General features: G+C 41.4%; 2 long non-coding RNA genes across 2 annotated transcripts in view; one reads left to right on the forward strand and one right to left on the reverse strand.

Annotated features, from left to right (window-relative positions):
- Positions 1-15,061, forward strand: part of LOC123582522 — a 40,528-nt gene extending 25,467 nt beyond the window's left edge. The window contains exon 3 of the long non-coding RNA XR_006704422.1: positions 14,483-15,061. This is a non-coding gene — a long non-coding RNA (uncharacterized LOC123582522). The remainder of the gene's footprint in view (positions 1-14,482) is intronic.
- LOC123582523 lies at positions 230-9,450 on the reverse strand. Its single transcript, XR_006704424.1, has 2 exons — positions 9,267-9,450; positions 230-1,160 (listed from the first exon to the last, which is right to left on the reverse strand). It is a non-coding gene; the product is annotated as an uncharacterized LOC123582523 (long non-coding RNA).
- Positions 15,062-19,452: the final 4,391 nt, after the last annotated feature.

Here is a 19,452-nt window from a genome sequence, read left to right on the forward strand (position 1 = left end):
GGATCCACACTGTCAGCACAAAGCCCGATGTGGGGTTCGCACCTACAGACTGTGAGATGGTGACCTGAGCTGAAACCAAGAGTCAGACGCTTAACAGACTGAGCCACCTAGGCACCCCAAAATGATATCTTTAACTGTCGGCTCCCACCTCTTCTTCGTCCTGTTCTCCTTTTTCTTTATTCTCTTTGAAATGAGAATTTCTCTACTATCGGTCTCTTTGCTTTTTTCATTCTCTTTCTCCTCCCTCTTTCTTTCTTTCTTTCTTTCTTTCTTTCTTTCTCTTACCAATGGAAACAATGCAGAGACCACAATAAATACAGCACACTGTTCCTTCCTCTTCAACGACAAGGCATTTGTTTTATTTATTTATTTTTTTTTACTGGGCCACCTTTCCTGATTTCTGGTCACAAGCTGGCAGTTGGCAATTGGTCATTTGTCCGTTGTTGCACAGAGAGCTACATACATGGGCTATTATGACCAGCATCTGAATCTTTATTTTCAAGCTGAATAAAATTTTCCAATTTCCTGCCATCTAGCCTACCGGCATCCCAGCAAACCTGTGGGTTTCCTTCATTAAGGAATTTTGCGGCAAAGTCCTTTCAATCCGCTGGGAGAATTTTGCTCACTATGGTTTTCACTGAACCTTGTCCTTTTCATTCCCTCATTAAGAGACCTTATTTCCAGCTCTGCCTCCAATTCTGTTTTCACATTGGACCAGCCTCCTTTTCTGTTAGCTTTTTCACTAGGAGGGCCTAGTACTTCACTCCACGTCAAACTGTTTCCTTCATTTCAGAAAGGAAAACAGATCTTTTGTTCAAAAGTTTCTTCAGTCTCTTCCTCAAGCTTTCCCCCTGCTTTGTACTTTGTACCAAATAGCAGCTGCACCTTCTGGAACAGTCCTGAACTGTCTTCTGCTACGCAATGCGGAGAATATACTTTCTCATAATCTGAAGTTGCTGGCAGAGCAGAAAGAAACAAAAAACAAAAGCTGCATTTCAGGAACTCCATTTAGTGAAATATACTTCCTTTTGGTAGTATGCCAGCTAATTTCTCCAGCAGGCAATGATATTTTGAAAGTAAATGACTATGGGCGAGGGGAGGGAGTCAGTGAAGGGAATCAATATACCAAATCAAGTGATGTTGTCCATTCATTCATGAAACTGTAGAAAAGAGATAAATTCACTGGTAAATGCAATGTGTTACCGTAACAATTTTGTTGCATGTTTCTCATGTACAGGAGAATAAAAACAAACAAACAAACAAACAAACAAACATGTGTTTGATGATAAAGGAATTGCTGTAGATTACAAATACCTTACAAAGTGTGTTAAAACAAATCTAATCTCTTACAAATGCACAAAATAGACCTTATATTGAAATTTTTAAAATTTTGTAATAATTAAAACCTTGAGATTATCTCTATGTTTCCATACTTGCTCTGGAAGGGTCTTTAAATCAATTTATTAAGGTTACAAGTAGATGCATATGAATTAAAAGGGCATTTTTCATTTCCCTATATAGTTTCAACAAAGAATTCCATCAATTATCTTGTTTTTTTCTTCTTTCCAGATTAGCAATTTATGATATAAACAATAAGCGATATGCTTTAAAACACACAAATCAGCATTAAAGCAATACCCAGAACTATTGATTTTCACTTTTATGTTAACTAACTTCTATCTGAGCACCAAATTACATTATTTTCTATTCAACAAATATTTTTGAACACCCACTATGTGCCAGAATTGTGTATGCGCTATGGGAGAATACAAAGAAATATAAAGCAGTCTCTTCCCTTGAAGAGTATTCCACATTCAGGAAGACAAGACACCCATGAAATGACTTGAAAACAACTAAAGACTTCTTTATAAGAAATAAAATTATTTATGTATCGTGTACTTTCAAAACATGACCAAAATCAATGTTCACATTTAAAAAATTCAAGAAGGTACAAGAGTATAGTGAAAGGTAATTTTCCCTTCTCCCCCTCACCCGGATCTTTCCTAAAGGCCATCTCTGTTATGAGTTCCTCGTGTATACTTCCAGTGTTGGTATAAGCAGATACAAGCATATGTAAGCTTATGTATAATCACATACATCTATTTACACAAATCTCGGCCCATATTTTAAAGAAGATTAATCTATGGGACGCCTGGGTGGCTCAGTCAGTTGAGCCTCTGACTTCCGCTCAGGTCATGATCTCGCCATTAATGAGTTCAAGCCTCGCATGGGGCTCTGTGCTGACAGCTCAGAGCCTGGAGCCTGCTTCAGATTCTGTGACTCCCTCCCTCTCTCTGCCCCTCCCCAACTCGCATTCTGTCAGTTTCTCTCTCTCTCAAAAATAAACATTAAAAAAAAATTTTTTTTTTCAACGTTTATTTATTTTTGGGACAGAGAGAGACAGAGCATGAATGGGGGAGGGGCAGAGAGAGGGAGACACAGAATCGGAAACAGGCTCCAGGCTCTGAGCCATCAGCCCAGAGCCCGACGCGGGGCTCGAACTCAAGGACCGCGAGATGGTGACCTGGCTGAAGTCGGACGCTTAACCGACTGCGCCACCCAGGCGCCCCCAAAAAAATTTTTTTTAAAAAGATTAATCTAGAACAACTAGCCACTGTTTAGCAATCTCAGGAAATGATCACATAGTAGGCACTCAATAATTATTTGGATGGCTAAATGAGAATGGCATTCCTCTTTGGTAGGACATTTCAATTTCTAACTATTTGAAATAATGGTGTGTGAAACATTTTTGTGATCCAACCCTTCCTTAGGTAGATTTTCAGAAGGTGAATTACTAGTTCAAGTCTTTTAGGTCTTACCAAATTGTGTTCCAATAGCTGTTTACCCCCATCAGGACCATCATGGTTATTTAATTTTTTTCCATCTTTGTTAATTTGGTAGATGAAAAGTGCAATCTCATCATTGCTTCAGTTTGCATTTCTTGGAATTAGTGAAGCTGGACATTTTCCCAAATGTTTGCCGGTCATTTCTATTACCTGTTTTTGAGAAATGTCTGGTAGGATCCTTTGCATATTTATCGAGGTTTTTCTTACTGAAGGTTATGAGCTCTTTAAATATTAAAACTATTAATTCTGTTCCTCATTATTAATAAATAGTTCCCCTCATCTAGTGTTTGCCTTTTGAGTTTTGATTTAATTAGCTTATTTTTGGCCCAGAAGATATACATTTTTATCTGTTCACTGCTATCCATTGAGTCATTCATAATTCATTTCATTACCTTTGAGGCTAGAATAACCTACTTATTGCATCCTTTCAAGAACTGTATAGAGACAGAAGGAAAGTCCACCTTACAGACAGAAGGAAATTTCACCTTACAGTAATAATAGTCTGTCAATAGGGCAATTTTCTAAGGATTCATCTGTAGAGGTTGAGAATTCATTCTTTTTTTGGATCTGATATATGTGGATTTAAGAAAACATCTTAGACATCCTTTTTGGGATGGCACCTTATTGGTGCCATTTCCAGGTGGGAAGCGAATCATTTGAAGTTGTCGAGAGCCGTTATCTTTCTTCTCTCTTTCCCTACTACCCAGAGTGGAAAATTGCTAAAGATTGGGTTTCTAACTTCTCAATGTATTCATCTCAAATTCTTTATTCAGACAACTCAACCTGTTCTCTTGGCCACCATTAAGAATAAATCTGAATATATCAGTCAGAGTCCTTCCAAGAAATAGAATCAATAGGAATCATCATCATCATCATCATCATCATCATCATCATCATCTCTCTATCTAGAGAGGCTTATTTTAAGGAATCGGCTCATGTGATTGGTTGGGGTGGTTAGCAAGTCTAAAATCCAGACAGGATTTCCATGTTACAGTCTTGAGGCAGAATTCCTTCTTTTCTAGGAAACCTCAGTTTTTGCTCTTAAGAGCTTCAACTGATTTGAAGAGGCATTATTGAGAGTAGTCTTTATTACTTAAGGTCAACTCACTGTAAATGCTAATTAAATCTACAAAAAACGTTCACAGCAACATCTGGACTAGTGTTTGATCAAACAACTGGGCGCCATAACCTGGCCAAGCTGACACATGAAATTAATCTTCACACTGAATCTTCCCACTGGGTGGATTTCTTTCTCAGATCGTGCTTCAGTGATCCCATAAGCTTGTTTGTGAGTACGTAGTCTCCTAGGTTTTATTAAATATATTATAAGATACTGATAGTTCATTTATGAATACAATGATTGTCAGAATGTTTCTATGGCTGGTTCACTGGCTGTACAAAAGTACTGCTCCAAAATTTGGATTGAAGGGAATCCCATTCTAGAAATTAGGAATACATTATATATAGCTTGGACAACATGGTCATTGGACAGTTTCAGATCTAGTAGGACATGTGATAAGAGGAACTGTTGAGTGCGCAGTTGTGTACCCATTGTCTGGGGTGTTACGGAGGCCTGGGCTAAAACATCAGCTCTGCACCTGCTTAATAGTCGAGGGAACAAGGCAAGACCTGGGAAAGGGAGGCTGGAAGCATTAGTTGGCTGGGGTGCCACCAGTTCAGAGGAAGAATATGGAGCCAGATGTGATAGCCTGTGATGGCAACCAGTCAGGTCCTGGGAGGGTGAGCGGCGGGAGCTCCTGCATCCTGGCAATGGGAATGGAATTATGTATGTAGCTGTTGCCGAGCTGGTAATGAAGAGGAGCCTATATATGAGGATCACAATAGAGTGAAACAAAGGACTCTCTACCACCAGCACTGGTGCTGGGGCAAGGGGACAGTCCTGTTCACAGGGACTTGTGTGGACAGAAGAAGCAAAGCTGGGCCTGCTTCTCACTCAAGCTGTTCAATAGGATACACCAGTCCTCAGTCTCTCGGAGACACACAGTCTTGGGACTAAACGGTCACAAACACCTCCTGAGAAATGAATCTGACGTTCAGAGTGGGTAGGTCTCTCGCACAATGCCATGTAGTTATCTGTTAAGATAAATGTCTTCATATGTGTTATTGGTTGAACTATGTCCATCCCCCCCTAAGTTCATATGTCAAAATCTTAACCTCTGGAATCTTAGAATGAGGCCTTTTCATTGCAGATGTCATTAGTTAAGATGAGGTCCTACTGGAGTAGGGGCCACTAATCCAATATGACTGGTGTCCTTATAAAAAGCGGATGGGATGCCTGGGTGGCTCAGTCGGTTAAGCATCCCACTCTTGGTTTCGGCTCAGGTCATGATCTCATGGTTCATGAGTTTGGGCCCTGCATCGGGCTGTGTGCTGACAGCAAGGAACCTGCTTGGGATTCTCTCTCCCTTTCTCCCTCCCCCTCCCCCACTCATGCTCTCTCAAGGTAAATAAACTTTAAAAAAAAGGGGAGGGGATCTAGGACACAGACATTGCACACAGGGGGAATGCCATGTGAAGGTGATGTAGAGATTGGAGTGATGCTTCCAGAAGCCAAGAAACAGCAAAGATGCCAGCAACCACCAGAGGCTAGTGGAGAGGTGTGGAACAGATTTTTCTAATAATCTTCCAAAGGAACCAACCTCCACCAACACTTTTTTTTTTTTTTAAGTTTACTTATTTTGAGAGAGCGTGGGAGGGGCAGAGAGAGACAGAGAGAGAAAATCCCAAGCAGGTTCCACATAGCACAGAGCCTGATGAGGGGATGGATCCCATGAACTGGGTGTGAGATCATGACCTGAGTCAAAACTGACTAAGCAAGCCACCCAGGTGCCCTGAGAAGTTCTTATAATTTAACAAAAATGGTGGCATGAAAATTCAGACTCTGAATATATATCTATCCTATAAAGAGACCAAAAGATTTCTCAATGAGATAATTTAAAGGTGTACATAACTTTCCATTTATCCATTCACCAAGTAAAGATGTTTAAAATGCTCACAAAAACTTTGAGAATCACCGAGTTAGAATCACAATACAGGATTATTCAGAAGTTTCACAGACTTTCTGTGTAAGGGGAGCAGGAAACCAACATTCAAGTTTCTGAACAATCCACCCTAAGACTAAATTATATTTGTTTGGTCTTTATTTTCATGAGCATTTTTTCAATAACAGTTATTTAAAAAATTATTTTTTATGTTCTATTTTTATTTTTGAGAGAGAGACAGAGTGTGGGGGAGGGGGGGGAGAGGTAGAGAGAGAGGGAGACACAGAAACCGAAGTGGCTCCAGGCTCTGAGTTGTCAGCACACAGCCCCATGAGGGGCTCGAACTCACAAACCATGAGATCATGACTTGAGCCGAAGTTGGACCATCAACTGACTAAGCCACCCATGTGTCCTGCAATAATAGCTATTTTAAAACTTACACTGAAATTTCATTTGAATGAGCTGAGATTTTTTTTTTATTGAAGTGTAGTTGACATATTTTATTATATTGGTTTCAGATGAACAACATGGTGATTCAAGATTTATATACATTACGAAGTGATCACTGCAATAAATCTAGCTACCATCTGTTATCATACTAAGTTGTTACGTATTATTGACTATATTCCTCTATGCTGTACATTATATCCCGGTATCTTATATATTTTATAACTGGAAGTCTATACCTTTTGATCGCCTGCCCTTATTTTGCCCATCCCCCAATTCCCTCTCACCTCTGGCAACCACCATATTGTTTTCTGCATCCATGAGCCTATCTCTGTTTTGTTTCATGTATAAGTAAATCAGATGGTATTTGTCTTTCTCTGACTTTTTTCACTTTAGATCCATCCAAATTGTCACAAATAGCAAAATCATTCTTTTTTTCAACTAATATTCCATTGTGTATACATACACACACACACACACACACACACACACATATACACACCATATTTTCATTCATTGATGGACACTTAGTTTGTTTCCGTATCTTAACTATTGTAAATGATGTTGCAATGAACATGGGTATGTACACATCTTTTCAGAGCGATATTTTCATTTACTTAAGGTAAATACCCAGAAGTAGGATTGCTAGGTCATATTGTAGTCCTATTTTTCAGTTTTTGAGGAACTTCCATACTGTTTTCCACAGTGGCTGCAGTGTTTTACATTCCCAACTGTGCACAAAGATTCACTTTTCTGCACATACCCACCAACACTTGTAATTTTTTGTCTTTTTGATAGTAGCCATTCTAAGATGTGTGAGGTGATACCACTTTGTGGTTTTGATTTGTGGAGAAGTTCATTTTAGTTAAGCTTATTTTTTTTAAACACGCTGGAATTTGTTTTTACAGATTGAAGGAATAAGTGTCTTTCCATATGTTCATCAACAGCAATTACCCAAGAAGAGCCTTGTTCCCTAGATCTCTGGATAGAGAGACATTTAATGTTTTCTATCACCCCACAGAATAATATGAAAGACACAACACTGATGCAAATACAAACACAAAATTAAAGGGAAGAGTTTCTTGGTGAAATCTATTGATGGAAAAGTTAAAGTTTCAAAGTAAAATTTGAAGTTATGTTTTTTCTGCGCTTTTTTTTTTTTTTTTTTTTTTTTTTGCTTTTGGTTTTGTTTTGTTTTTGTCTTTGTCTTTGAAACAGCACATGGTCATAAGTAGTCAATCACAGTCATAATGCTCAAGCCAAAGGTAATTTGAACCATTCAAGGCTACCTTGGAAGTTTTGGCCTATTCTGTCGTCCTGTAAAATCCAAGGAAGGACTTTTGGTTTGAGCACTGTTTAGGGACCAGAAATGAGAAGTCACTTCAGTTTGGTTATTTACTTTTCCATCTGAAAATGGAATACATTACTGACAATCTGACAGAAAGAAAAGGAGGGGAAACATTTGTAGAGTATTTCAAAGTTAATGCATACCTTTTAAATTTAATATATTTTTAAGTAATTCTTTTTTTAAATGTTTATTTATTTTTGAGAGAGAGAGAGAGAAAGAGAGAAAGCATGAGTGGGAGAGGAGCAGAGAGAGAGAGGGAGACACAGAATCCAAAGCAGGATGCAGGCTCCGAGCTGTCAGCATAGAGCCCCATGCTGGACTCTAAGTCACGGACCACGAGATCATGACCTGAGCAGAAGTTGGACGCTTAACTGACTGAGCCACCCAGGGACCCCTAAACTTATTATCTAATTAGATAAGCTACATGTTGTTTTAGTGCACTTTTCATAAAAATAATTCTATTGCAAATATTTTCTTCATAGACTAATTGCATTTTGAGCTCAAGATAATCTTAGTTGTAGTCACTAAAGATGATGGCTAACATGAAAATATTTAGATGATGAGAAAAACTCCACCAAATTTATTTATGTTACATGCCTGAAAAGGAATGGCCATTGAATAATATGTTTTGATATTCAAAAGCATCCAAATTCCCTAGAAAGTTAGGAAACTGAGAAAATAAAAGGAAATTATGTAAAAGATGGTAGCAGGCAACATTCAGGAGACTGACCAGGTTTTTCACCAATCATCCTAGTACTGTGCCCAGAAAAAAGTCAGCCTACAAAGTTACTAAAGCAGCATGATCTTAAGATTTCCTTGTCTTGTGGGTCCCCAAGACCTTTCTCAACTTCAATAACTTGCTAGGAGGACTCGTAGAACCCAGTATAAATGGTACCAAACAAAATCAGCAAAGAGAAAAGCCTCTCAAGTTGGCTCAGACCCCACTTCACCAACAGTGCCTCTATCTTAGATAGAAATCATTTCTGCTGGGGTTTGTTTTGTTTTGTTTCCACCCTCTTGTGTTGACTTGGCCCCATCTCTTTCAAGGCTAAACGCAGAAACATCACCTCTGTTCCACCACCCACGTCTCTCCTTCCCTCTCTCTCCTCCCCCAGTAACATTAGCTGAGTCTCAGGGCATGTAAGACACAGCAGGCACTGTTCTAAGGACTTTATGTATTTACTCTACTAATCCTCACAGCCGCCCAATAAGTTGGGTGTTATTACCTCCATTTTACACAAGAGAAAATGGAGGCACAGAAGGTTAAGCAACCTCTCAAGGTCTTGCAGCCTCCATTCAAAGGCGCACAGTCTGCCTCCAGATCCAAGTTCTCAGCTCCTGTGTTGACACTGCCTCTCAGAATAACTTACCCTGGGGCACAAGGCAGGCCCCCGTGGCCCTACCGGACCCACAGAAACACGGGAACACTAGAGAATCAAAGCCAATCCTCTGCTAACTGAAACCCTCTCCTTACAGGCTTTTCCAAATCTCCTGAATAGCCTTGATTCATGTTCTCAACAGTGACTAAACGAACCACAAAATCCTGTGCCTCATGAACTCTTAAAAAGCAGAGACCACAATGTGAATTTATGTTTTAAAATGATTAAAGGTGGTAAATCTTACCTTATATGTAGCTTACCACAGTTTGTACAAAGCAGATATAAATTCGGGCAAAGGACTTCTGGCATGTGTGTGCATTTTAGTGTGTCACAGATACCCCTTCTTCGTGCATCTAAGTAATCTTTGGGGGAAAGATGTTCTACTTTTGTTTGCTTGACTCTCTGGGCTGATCCTGCGAGCTCCCAGATCAAGCTGTGTTTGCTAATCCCTGCTCAAAGTGCAAGCCTGAAGATAAGCCAGTGCTAATTATTATCCCTTTCTGTGTATGTAACACAATGCTGCTTTAAAAGTGTTCTTTTCCTACATTAACTCATCAGACTTTCATAGTTAACTGCCCTGCAAAGAAACTGCAGCAGATATAATCATCTATATTGTATGGCAGAGGAAGTTGTGAGGGCGATGCCCTGGGAAACCCAGGTCTTGAAGCTTGTAAATGGCAGAGGTGAGGTCAGAGCCTGGAGCCAGCTTCGGATTCTGTGTCTGCCTCTCTCTCTGCCCCTCCCCCGCTCACACTCTGTTTCTCTCTCTCTCTCTCTCAAAAATAAATCAACATTAAAGCAAATCTAAGAAAAAGAAAAAGAGAAAGAAGCAAAGACTTTTCAGTAACCAGAGTCCCTTTTCTCAAATTCTAGAATTCCAAGAGGGCTGAGATTAGGGTGACACAAGTGAGGCACTTGCCTTGGGCACAAAATGTAAGAGGCACTAAATCAAGACAAAGAATGTTTTAAGGTAGTATCTTTAAAAGTTTAAAATTAATATTCAAATATCCCTGCTGAACAAAATATCAAAATTTTAAATGAAGGCCAGCTGCTTGCTTATTTCACACCCCTGCATTTTTGTGCAACGGGAATGGTTGTTTCCTATTAGCTTCAGGTTCCCAGACACCTGGGGCCGTCTCCTCCTTGTCCGGTGTATTTGTGAGGGTTGCCAAGGGTGTGCAGACAGACTGAGTGATGCAGGATTCTCTATGGAGTCATGATTTTTTTTTTTTAATTGTAAAGGAAGTTCAGAACTGGGCTGGGGTCAGATGACCAGAGAATGGCTAAGTTCAGGTTGGATCCCAAAGTTCATGGTGCCATGGCCCCTGTGCTTCGCTTGGTGCTATGTTGCCTCTATCCACTCTGTCTTCCTAGTGCCTATACCCAGCAAGGAGAAAACACACGTAAAGGAATCGCTCTCCTGCACACTGGAAATTAAAAGAGCCTAAATAAAGTCCAAAGGAGTGCTCAGGATGGAGATATTTCTGGTTGGCCAGTCATGGACTATTGCATAACATGATAGCAATTCCAGCGATTGTATCAGAGAGCTGGGGGCAAGATCTATTTTTCACTACCCACACACAGGGTGTGTCCTACTTTTAAGGAGCTCTGATAAGTGGAAACCTATATTTACATTAAAAGTACATTAAATTGTGATGATTTACTTTGGCTAAATCATGACGAAGCCCATCCGATATCAAGTTCTCCAAATCTATTAAATGGGATTTGATTTATGGTTGGTGGGTATTTTGATGACCTGTTGGGTAATTTTATTGTAGCAAATCTTCAATCAGCTGTTATTTGAGCATCTACAGTTGTGCAGTGGTAAACAAAATAAAGTCTAAGTCAAGGCCTCTACCTCCGGTAAAGCCACGTGGAGTCTACTTAGGGAGATAGGAGCCGTATACCCAAATAGACAAATATTAACTTATGATAAGGGCTACCTGAATACTGAATAGCATAGCCATTAACTCAGAAATTCCAAGGAGGAAAAGCAATCACTTTGGAAGAGAGAAAACAGAACGGTTTGGCATGAACTGATTCTGTAGGATGGGTACCTAGTTGGAAATGTGAGCAGTGCATATTTGAGGTCTACGGGGAGGGCTGTGCAAAGGTAAGGGGCCGTCAGGTGCCAGACAGGATCACGTGAGAGTGAAACCATCAGTCCTGCTGAATAGCAGCTGTACCAAGCTGGCAGAACACCAATCTTAGACCTGAAAGTGGTCTCCTCTCGCACAGGACAGCTGTAAATGGATGAGATGTTCCAGGGAACTGATCAAGACCAGCTTCTGGGGGCTGTCTTCATGAGAAGAGCCAGGGGAGAGCAGGAAGGCAACCAAGAAGGTGATTGAGAAGAAATGGTAAAGCAGTCAGAAGAAAGCAAAGAGTGTGCAAAGTCAGAAAGGGCCAGGTCCCAAGAGCTATAGGGGGTGAGTGGTCAGTGTGAGGTGCAGGAGAAAGGCCGAGAAACGTTTGAGACTGTGGGTCATGGTTTTATGGAAGGGGTTTCCTGGTGGCATGGCTTCCCGAGGACTGTACTGGTCTGTGTGACGTGAACATGCCCTTGATCCTGCAACCTTTTTGTTTGTTTGTGCCTTCGGCTAAGGGAGAAGAGATTGGCTTATTGTGCACATGTAACATTCAGCCACAACTGAGAACAGAGCTAACCCAGGATGTCACAGGTCCAAGGCAAAGGACCAAAGAGGACCGTTTAGGTATGAACAAGGAGGGTCTCTCAAAGATGGTTACTGTGATCAGATGGCAATGGATGTTCTAGATCCATTAGACAGGTTCTAGACAGTAGGCATGGAGTCCAACAATTGGCATCAGCGGCCCTAACCTATGGCTTTCTTTGGTTCTGCTCCTGGAGTTTCCACAGGTGCACAAGCTAGTGGCTTACTTGGACCTCTGCTTCGTCTCTCTTCTTTTTCACTTTAGGCTGCACATTGGCTCTCATGGTGTGGTGGTTTCTAAGAAGATGGCCTTAAGGCCAAGAGCTTCAAGCCAACTATGTTAGTCTAATTCATTTTAGTGGTGTGTTCCTTACAATAAAATGTGGACTATCTTTGGAAGGACACTAAAATCTGGGATGTCTTTAGAAGGAGTTAGGAAAATAGTTACATAAACTGCTTTCCCAGAGGGGTACTGGGTAAATGGGAACAGAGATGGGGAGTTTTCATTGTGTACCCTTTTGTACTCTTTGAATTTTGAACCAGGTGTTAACTGTTAAAAAAACTTAGGGGCACCTGGGTGGCTCAGTCGGTTGAGCATCCAACTTCAGCTCAGGTCATGATCTCACTGCTTGGCGGGTGAGTTCGAACTCCGCATCTGGCTTGCTGCTGTCAAGGCAGAGCCTGTTTTGGATCCTCTGTCCCTCTCTCTCTCTCTCTCTCTCTCTCTCTCTCTCTCTGCCCCTCCCCCATGCATGTTCTCTTGCTCTCTCTCTGTCTCTCTCAGTCTCTCTCTCTCTCAAAAATGAATAAACATTAAAAAACCTAAAAATTAAAAAAAAATCAAAGACTAGAACATGTGTGCCAGGAAAAAAAAAGGAATAAAATAAGAACAAACGTTTTAAGATTAAAATCTTCACAGGATGCTCCATCAAAAATAAGCAAACAGGCAAACTCTTCTGCCATTTAAAGAAGTGGCCTTGTTAAGGTATAGCTGACACATGGTAGCTTGCACATGTTGAAAGTGTACAATTTGGGAAGTTTCGACATGCATTTCCTTCTGTGAAACAATCAGCATAATAAAGATAATGAACCTATTCACTACCTTTGGAAGTTTTCTCATATCCTTTGAAATCCCTGCCTCCTACCTTTCCCCACCTTGTCTCCCATCCCCAGGCCACCAAAGCACTGATCTGCTTGCTATTGGTTTGAATTTTCTCAATGTTTATATAAATGGAATTATATAGTATGTACTTTTGTGTCAGGCTTCTTTTACTCAAGCAAAGTTATTATTATTTTAGAGATTTTATTTTTAAGTAATCTCTGCACTCGATGTGGAGGTTGAACCCACAATCCCAAGATCAAGAGTCGTGTGCTCTACCCACTGAGCCAGTCAGGCGCCCCAGTCAAACTAACTTAGGTTTGAGATTCATCCATGTTGCATGTATCAGTAGTTCATTCATTAAAAGTCGTTGAGTAGTATTTCATTTCACAGATACACCATTTGAGCAAATAAGAGTAGGGGTCATATGCTAAGTATGTTTAACTGTAAAAGAAACCTTTTTTGAAGTGCTGGTACCATTTTGCATTTTCGCCAACAAAATGGGAAGGAGAGTTCCACTTGCCCCACATCCTCACCCCCTGACAGGATTTCTCAACTTTCTACTACATGCATAGTAGTATCTCATTTTTAAAAATTTTTTAAAATTAATTATTTTTTTTTTTTTTTTTTGAGAGAGAGAGAGAGTGAGCAGGGGAAGGGCAGACAGAGAAGGAGACACAGAATCTGAAGCAGACTCCAGGCTCTGAGCTGTCAGCACAGAGCCCAATGTGCGGCTCGAACCCACGAACAGTGAGATCATGGCCTGAGCCAAAGTTGGACACTTAACTGACTGATTCACCCAGGTGCTCCATCTCATTTTGGTTTTAATTAGGATTTCCTTAATAACTAAGGATACTGAAGATCTTTTCATGTGTTGTTTTTAAATGTTTATTTATTTTTGAGAGAGAGAGAGACAGAGAGAGAGAGAGAGAGAGGGGGGGGAGGGGCAGAGACAGAGGGGGACAGAGGATCTGAATTTTCATGAACTGGGAGATCATGACTTATGCTGAAGTCGGACACTCAGGTGACTGAGCCACCCAGGGGCCCCAGATCTTTTCAATTGCTTATTAAACTGTCTGTATATCCTCCTTGGTGAATGGTCTCTTCAAATATTTTGCCCAGGGGTGCCTGGGTGGCTCAGTTGGTTAAGTGTTGGACTTTGACTCAGGTCATGATCTCACAGTTCATAGGTTTGAGCCCCACCTCAGGCTCTGTGCTGACAGCTTGGAGCCTGGAGCCTGCTTCAGATTCTGTGTCTCCCTCTCTCTCTGCCACTTCCCTGCTTACACTGTCTCTCTCTTTCTTTCAAAAATGAATAAATATTAAAAAAAAACAAATAAGGGGCGCCTGGGTGGCGCAGTCGGTTAAGCGTCCGACTTCAGCCAGGTCACGATCTCGCGGTCCGTGAGTTCGAGCCCCGTGTCGGGCTCTGGGCTGATGGCTCAGAGCCTGGAGCCTGTTTCCGATTCTGTGTCTCCCTCTCTCTCTGCCCCTCCCCCGTTCATGCTCTGTCTCTCTCTGTCCCCAAAATAAATAAACGTTAAAAAAAAAACAAATATTTTGCCATTTACAAATATTTCTTTGTGATTACTGAATATTGAGAGTTCTTTATTCTGCATAAAAGACTTATTGCATACATATTGACAAATATTTTGTCCCCATCTATTGCATGTCTTTTCATTTTCTTAGTATCTTGAAAGAAATTCAAGACTTTTTAATGTTTATGAAGTCAAGCTGGTGTGGTAGCCAGGCTTCAAGATGGCCCCAGTGATACTCCCCCAGTCTGGTATTCCTGCTCTCCTCTGGTCCCCCTCATACAGAACACGGCTGATCTGTGTAATCAGGATGTGTGGCATCTGAGGCTATATCATAACAGACATTACAAGTGCTGCCTTCTACCTCTGCTCTCTCTTGAATGACTCACTCTGAGGGAAGCTACCTACCCTATTGTGAAGACACTCAGACAGCCCTATGTGAGATCCATCTGGCAAGGAACTGAGGCCTCCTGCAAACAGCTTTGTGAGTGAACCATCTTGGAAGAGGATCCACCAGCCCCAGTCAAGCCTTCAGCTGACATCGTGACTACTTCATGGGAGACCCGGAGACAGAATCACAAAGCTAGGCTGTTCTGATTACTGACCTACAGAAACCGTGTGAGATAATACATGTACATTATTGTTTCAGCCACAAAGCTTTGTGGTGATTTTTTAACATACTATAGATAACAGTGGGGTTTCTATCTTTTGTAATAGAAAAACTGATGATTAATACCCGTTTTGTGTTTTTTAACGATGAGTCTCTGGGGATGGGATGAGACCTTGGGATGATCTTTCACTTGGTGATAACTACCATGAAAACTTCCTACAAATAGGCTGAGTTCTTTATTTCTTATGATGTTCTCTCCTCCTTGGTCCCCAACCCATTCCTGTGACTTCTCTCCTTAACAGTCTATAGCCAACTGATTTGGGCAAATGTGATGGTGGCAGAAGACGTTGGACAGAAAGTCAGCTTGGGCAAAATCAGGGGTTTTGACACTTGCAATAATTCCTAGCTCACCCATCTCACAAGGCTAGCCTTCCTCAAACACTATCGATTTCAGTATAAAACAAGTTTCTTCTTGCCTTAGGTCTTTTTCAGTGGCTTTTCTCTCCTGGTTGGATCATTATTTTAAAAATTATCACTACAGGGGCGCCTGGGTGGCGCAGTCGGTTAAGCGTCCGACTTCAGCCAGGTCACGATCTCGCGGTCCGTGGGTTCGAGCCCCGCGTCGGGCTCTGGGCTGATGGCTCAGAGCCTGGAGCCTGTTTCCGATTCTGTGTCTCCCTCTCTCTCTGCCCCTCCCCCGTTCATGCTCTGTCTCTCTCTGTCCCAAAAATAAATAAACATTGAAAAAAAAATATTAAAAAAAAAAATTATCACTACATAATTGAATTATAACAAAATTATCATATGAGGGTTTAAGAAACACAACAGACGAACACAGGGGAAGGGAAGGAAAAATAAGCTACAAGCAGAGAGGGAGGCAAACCATGACAGTTAAATACAGAGAACAAACTGAGAGTTGCTGGAGGGGAGGTGGGTGGGGGGATGGGCTAAATGGGTGACTGGCATTAAGGAGGGCTTGTTGGGATGAGCCCTGGGTGTTGTATGTAAGTGATGAATCACTAAATTCTACTCCTGAAACCTACATACTACACTCTATGTTAACTAACTTGAATTTAAATAAATAAATAAAATTACCATCTGAAATGTTCTTACATACTGAAGAGTAAATAAAGAGTATATTACCTACAAGTAAATAATAATACCCAAAGGCACACCCTGTCCCCACAGCCCAGCTTAAGAAATAAACTGTTAACAGTACACTTGCAGCCTCCTGGGTTCCCCTTCGTGACTGTGCCCCTCCCCCACCAGAGGTTACCCATTCCCCTGAGTTTTGAGTTAGGGTCAGTTGTTCTCTTGCTTTTATTTATAGTTGAAAAAACAAATCAGCCACACAGGTCTCCCTGAATAGTTATGATTTAGTTTTGAAAAGCCGAGTAGCAAGCACACACCTTGCTGTAATAATAACGCCAGCGTCAGATGAAGGCGCCTCCAAGACAAAGGGAATGATCCCTAGGTTAGAGTCTGAATTCAGCTTCTCTGGGAATTTACCAGAACTTCTCCTAGGCAATGTCATGAGTGAATCCTGGGGAAAACCGAGTGCAGCACAGTTAGGGCACGGGTAGGGCAATAGTAGGAAGCAGGTGTTAGATGTGTGGCTGTTATGTGGTCGGGGGAGTGTGCCACTCTTGTTTTTATCTGCTTCTAAGCTCGCCATAGCCTAGAAGTATGTCAAAGGAGATCGCTTCTGTGGGGGAAGACATGAGTCCTCCGGTGATCTAGGTGGCAAGGCTTATGAGGGGGAGAAACACTTTTCTCGATACATGGTCCAAGATAGGTCGAGGAACAGTAGAATCTGGGTCAGGTGCACCTGTGGATTTAGTCGTCAGGTGAAAAGGAAGGAACGATGGGTGGGAGCCCGTGGATGAAGCCATCCTCAACATGTCTGTCTCTTGGGTTATACTGTTCCAGCTCTGACTGGTGGCCATCTGGAGCACAGTTGACATCCTGGAATCTCTCTGTACCATCCACCTGGGGACTGTTTGCTTGCTTTCTGCAATGGATCTCCTCTGTCCTTGATCTTACTGCTTCCTCTTTCTTGGTTTAGTGCCCTGTGGACTCCATTCTCTAGCAGCTCCTTGAAAAAGCATGCCTGGCAGGTAAAATTTTTTGAGATTTTACATGAAAATCACCTTAATTCTATTCTCATAGTTACTAAATGATTTGGATAGGCAAAGAATTTTAAGTTGAAAATCATTTCCCCTTAGCATTTTTTTAATGTTTGTTTATTTTTGAGAGAGAGAGAGAGAGAGAGAGCGCGCATGAATGGAGGAGGGGCAGAGAGAGAGGGAGACACAGAATCTGAAGCAGGCTCCAGGCTCTGAGCTGTCAGCACAGACACCAACACGCAGGGTTCAAACTCACAACCGGGAGATCATGACCTGAGCCAAAGTTGGATGCTTAACTGACTGAGCCACACAGTCAGGTACCCTCTCTTAGCAGTTTGAAGATGTTACTTGAATATCTTCTTGATTCCAGTGATGCTATTGAGAACTCCAGGGGCACCTGGGTGGCTCAGTCCGTTAAGTGTCTGACTTTGGCTCAGGTCATGACCTCACAGTTCCTGAGTTCAAGCCCCACATCCAGCTTGCTGCTGTCAGCACAGAGCCTACTTCAGATCCCCCACCTCCCCAAAATAAATAAAACATTAAAAAAAAAAAAAGAACTCCAAAACTGTTAGATTTCTGGTCCTTCGTATGTGACTTTTTTTTTTCTCTTGAAGCTGGTAGAATCTTTTCTTCATCCCCTGTATTTTACAATTTCACAATGATGGGCCTTGGTGTGTGTTTGCATTCATCTGTTGGTCTTTTTCTTGATAAACATTTTCTATCTGGAACTTGTATCCTTCACTTGTAGGAAATTTTCTTGAATTATTTAATTGATGATTCTTTGGGTTCATTATCTTTTTTCTTTTTCTTTTTCTGGAGTTTCTATTATTCAGATGTTGAACCCACATGACTTGGCCTCTAATTTTCTCTCCTATTGTCCATCTCTACCTTTTTGTTTTACTTTCTGTGAATTTTCTCCAGTCTTATCATTCTTTCTATTGAGTTTTCTGTTTCTGACATACCATTTTTTATTTCCGAGAATGCTTTTTGTTTCTTTGATTTTTTTTTTTTTTTTTTTTTTTTTTTTGAGAGAGAGAGATGGTGGGGAGGGGCAGAGGGAGAGGAAGAGAGAAAATCTCAAGCAGACTTGATGCCCAGTGCAGAACCCGGCATGGGCTTCATCTTGTGACTGAGTGATTATGGCCTGAGCTGAAATCAAGAGTCGGACACTTAACTGACCGAGCCACCTGGCCACCCGTGAATAATTTCTTTATATGGCATCCTTTCCTATTTTCATGAATGCAATATTATTTTTTTTCCTTTTGAAAATACTAATGATAATTTTCTAAATTTATTTTTTGATATCTTTTCCCTGCATGGTCTGTTTTTCCTTCAAGTTACTTTTTTTTTTTTTTTTTCCCTGCTGGTTTTGGTCCTTATCCTTCACTGAGAAGCTTTCTTTAGCTGTTTGTCATTAGCCGTGTGCTCATGAATAAGAGTACAGTCTAAAGGCTCAAGACTTACATGGAGGTAGTGCATTTGGTGAGCGATCCAAAGAAGCAGGAATAAGGGATAGGGGGAGTGAAAAAAGACAGAAATTTATCCAGCTGGCCATTGATGTAGTGACTGGTGCTCCATTCCACGGGATGTTCTGAGTCTTAAGGAGAGTGTCTCAGAACTGTCCACCCAGGGGCTGAAAGAGGGAAAGAAACATTTATCCTCGAAGGTAGATCCACAGACCTTATCATCCCTGAATTTCTGGGCTGCACATGCCTGAATGCTGATGCTGAGTGCTTTTGCACACCCACATGGGTATCAGAGAAGCTTTGGGATGGAAAGCAAGATTCAGGGCTGAGGTGAAACTGTGTTTGCTATATTAGCTAAGGTTCTCCAGAAAAACATAAACAATAGTAGATAGATATAGATATTAGGCATTGGCTCATGTGATTATGCTGAGAAGTCCCATGATCTCCCATGATTCTGCAAACTGGAGACGCAGACAGCCAATGGGATAGTTCCAGTCCCCTTGCCTGGGACCCAAGACAGCCAATGGCATAAGTTCTCATCTCAGTGCAGGAGACCAATGCCTCATCTCAAAAATAATAAGGCAGAGAGAGAGCAGGAGAGTGCAACTTTTCCCTTCCTTCACCTTTTTGTTCTATTTAAGCTCTCAACAGTTTGGGCGAGGCCCACCCATATAGGGGAGGGCAATCTGCTTTACTCAGTCTACCAATTCAAGTGCTAATCTAATCAGAGATACCCTCACAGACTCACCTACAAATAATGATTACTATCTGGGCATTTCGTGGCCTGGTTAGGTTGACGCATAATATTAACCATCATACTTACTCTGGGAAGATGCAAGGAACTTGATGGGGCAGTGCCTGCAACTGTGGGCAGAGTAAGAGGATGAGAAGTAAGAGGATGAGAAGTGGTGCACACGAGGTG

This window comes from Leopardus geoffroyi, chromosome B3 (assembly GCF_018350155.1).
Source record: "Leopardus geoffroyi isolate Oge1 chromosome B3, O.geoffroyi_Oge1_pat1.0, whole genome shotgun sequence".
NCBI classification, from domain to species: domain Eukaryota; kingdom Metazoa; phylum Chordata; class Mammalia; order Carnivora; family Felidae; genus Leopardus; species Leopardus geoffroyi.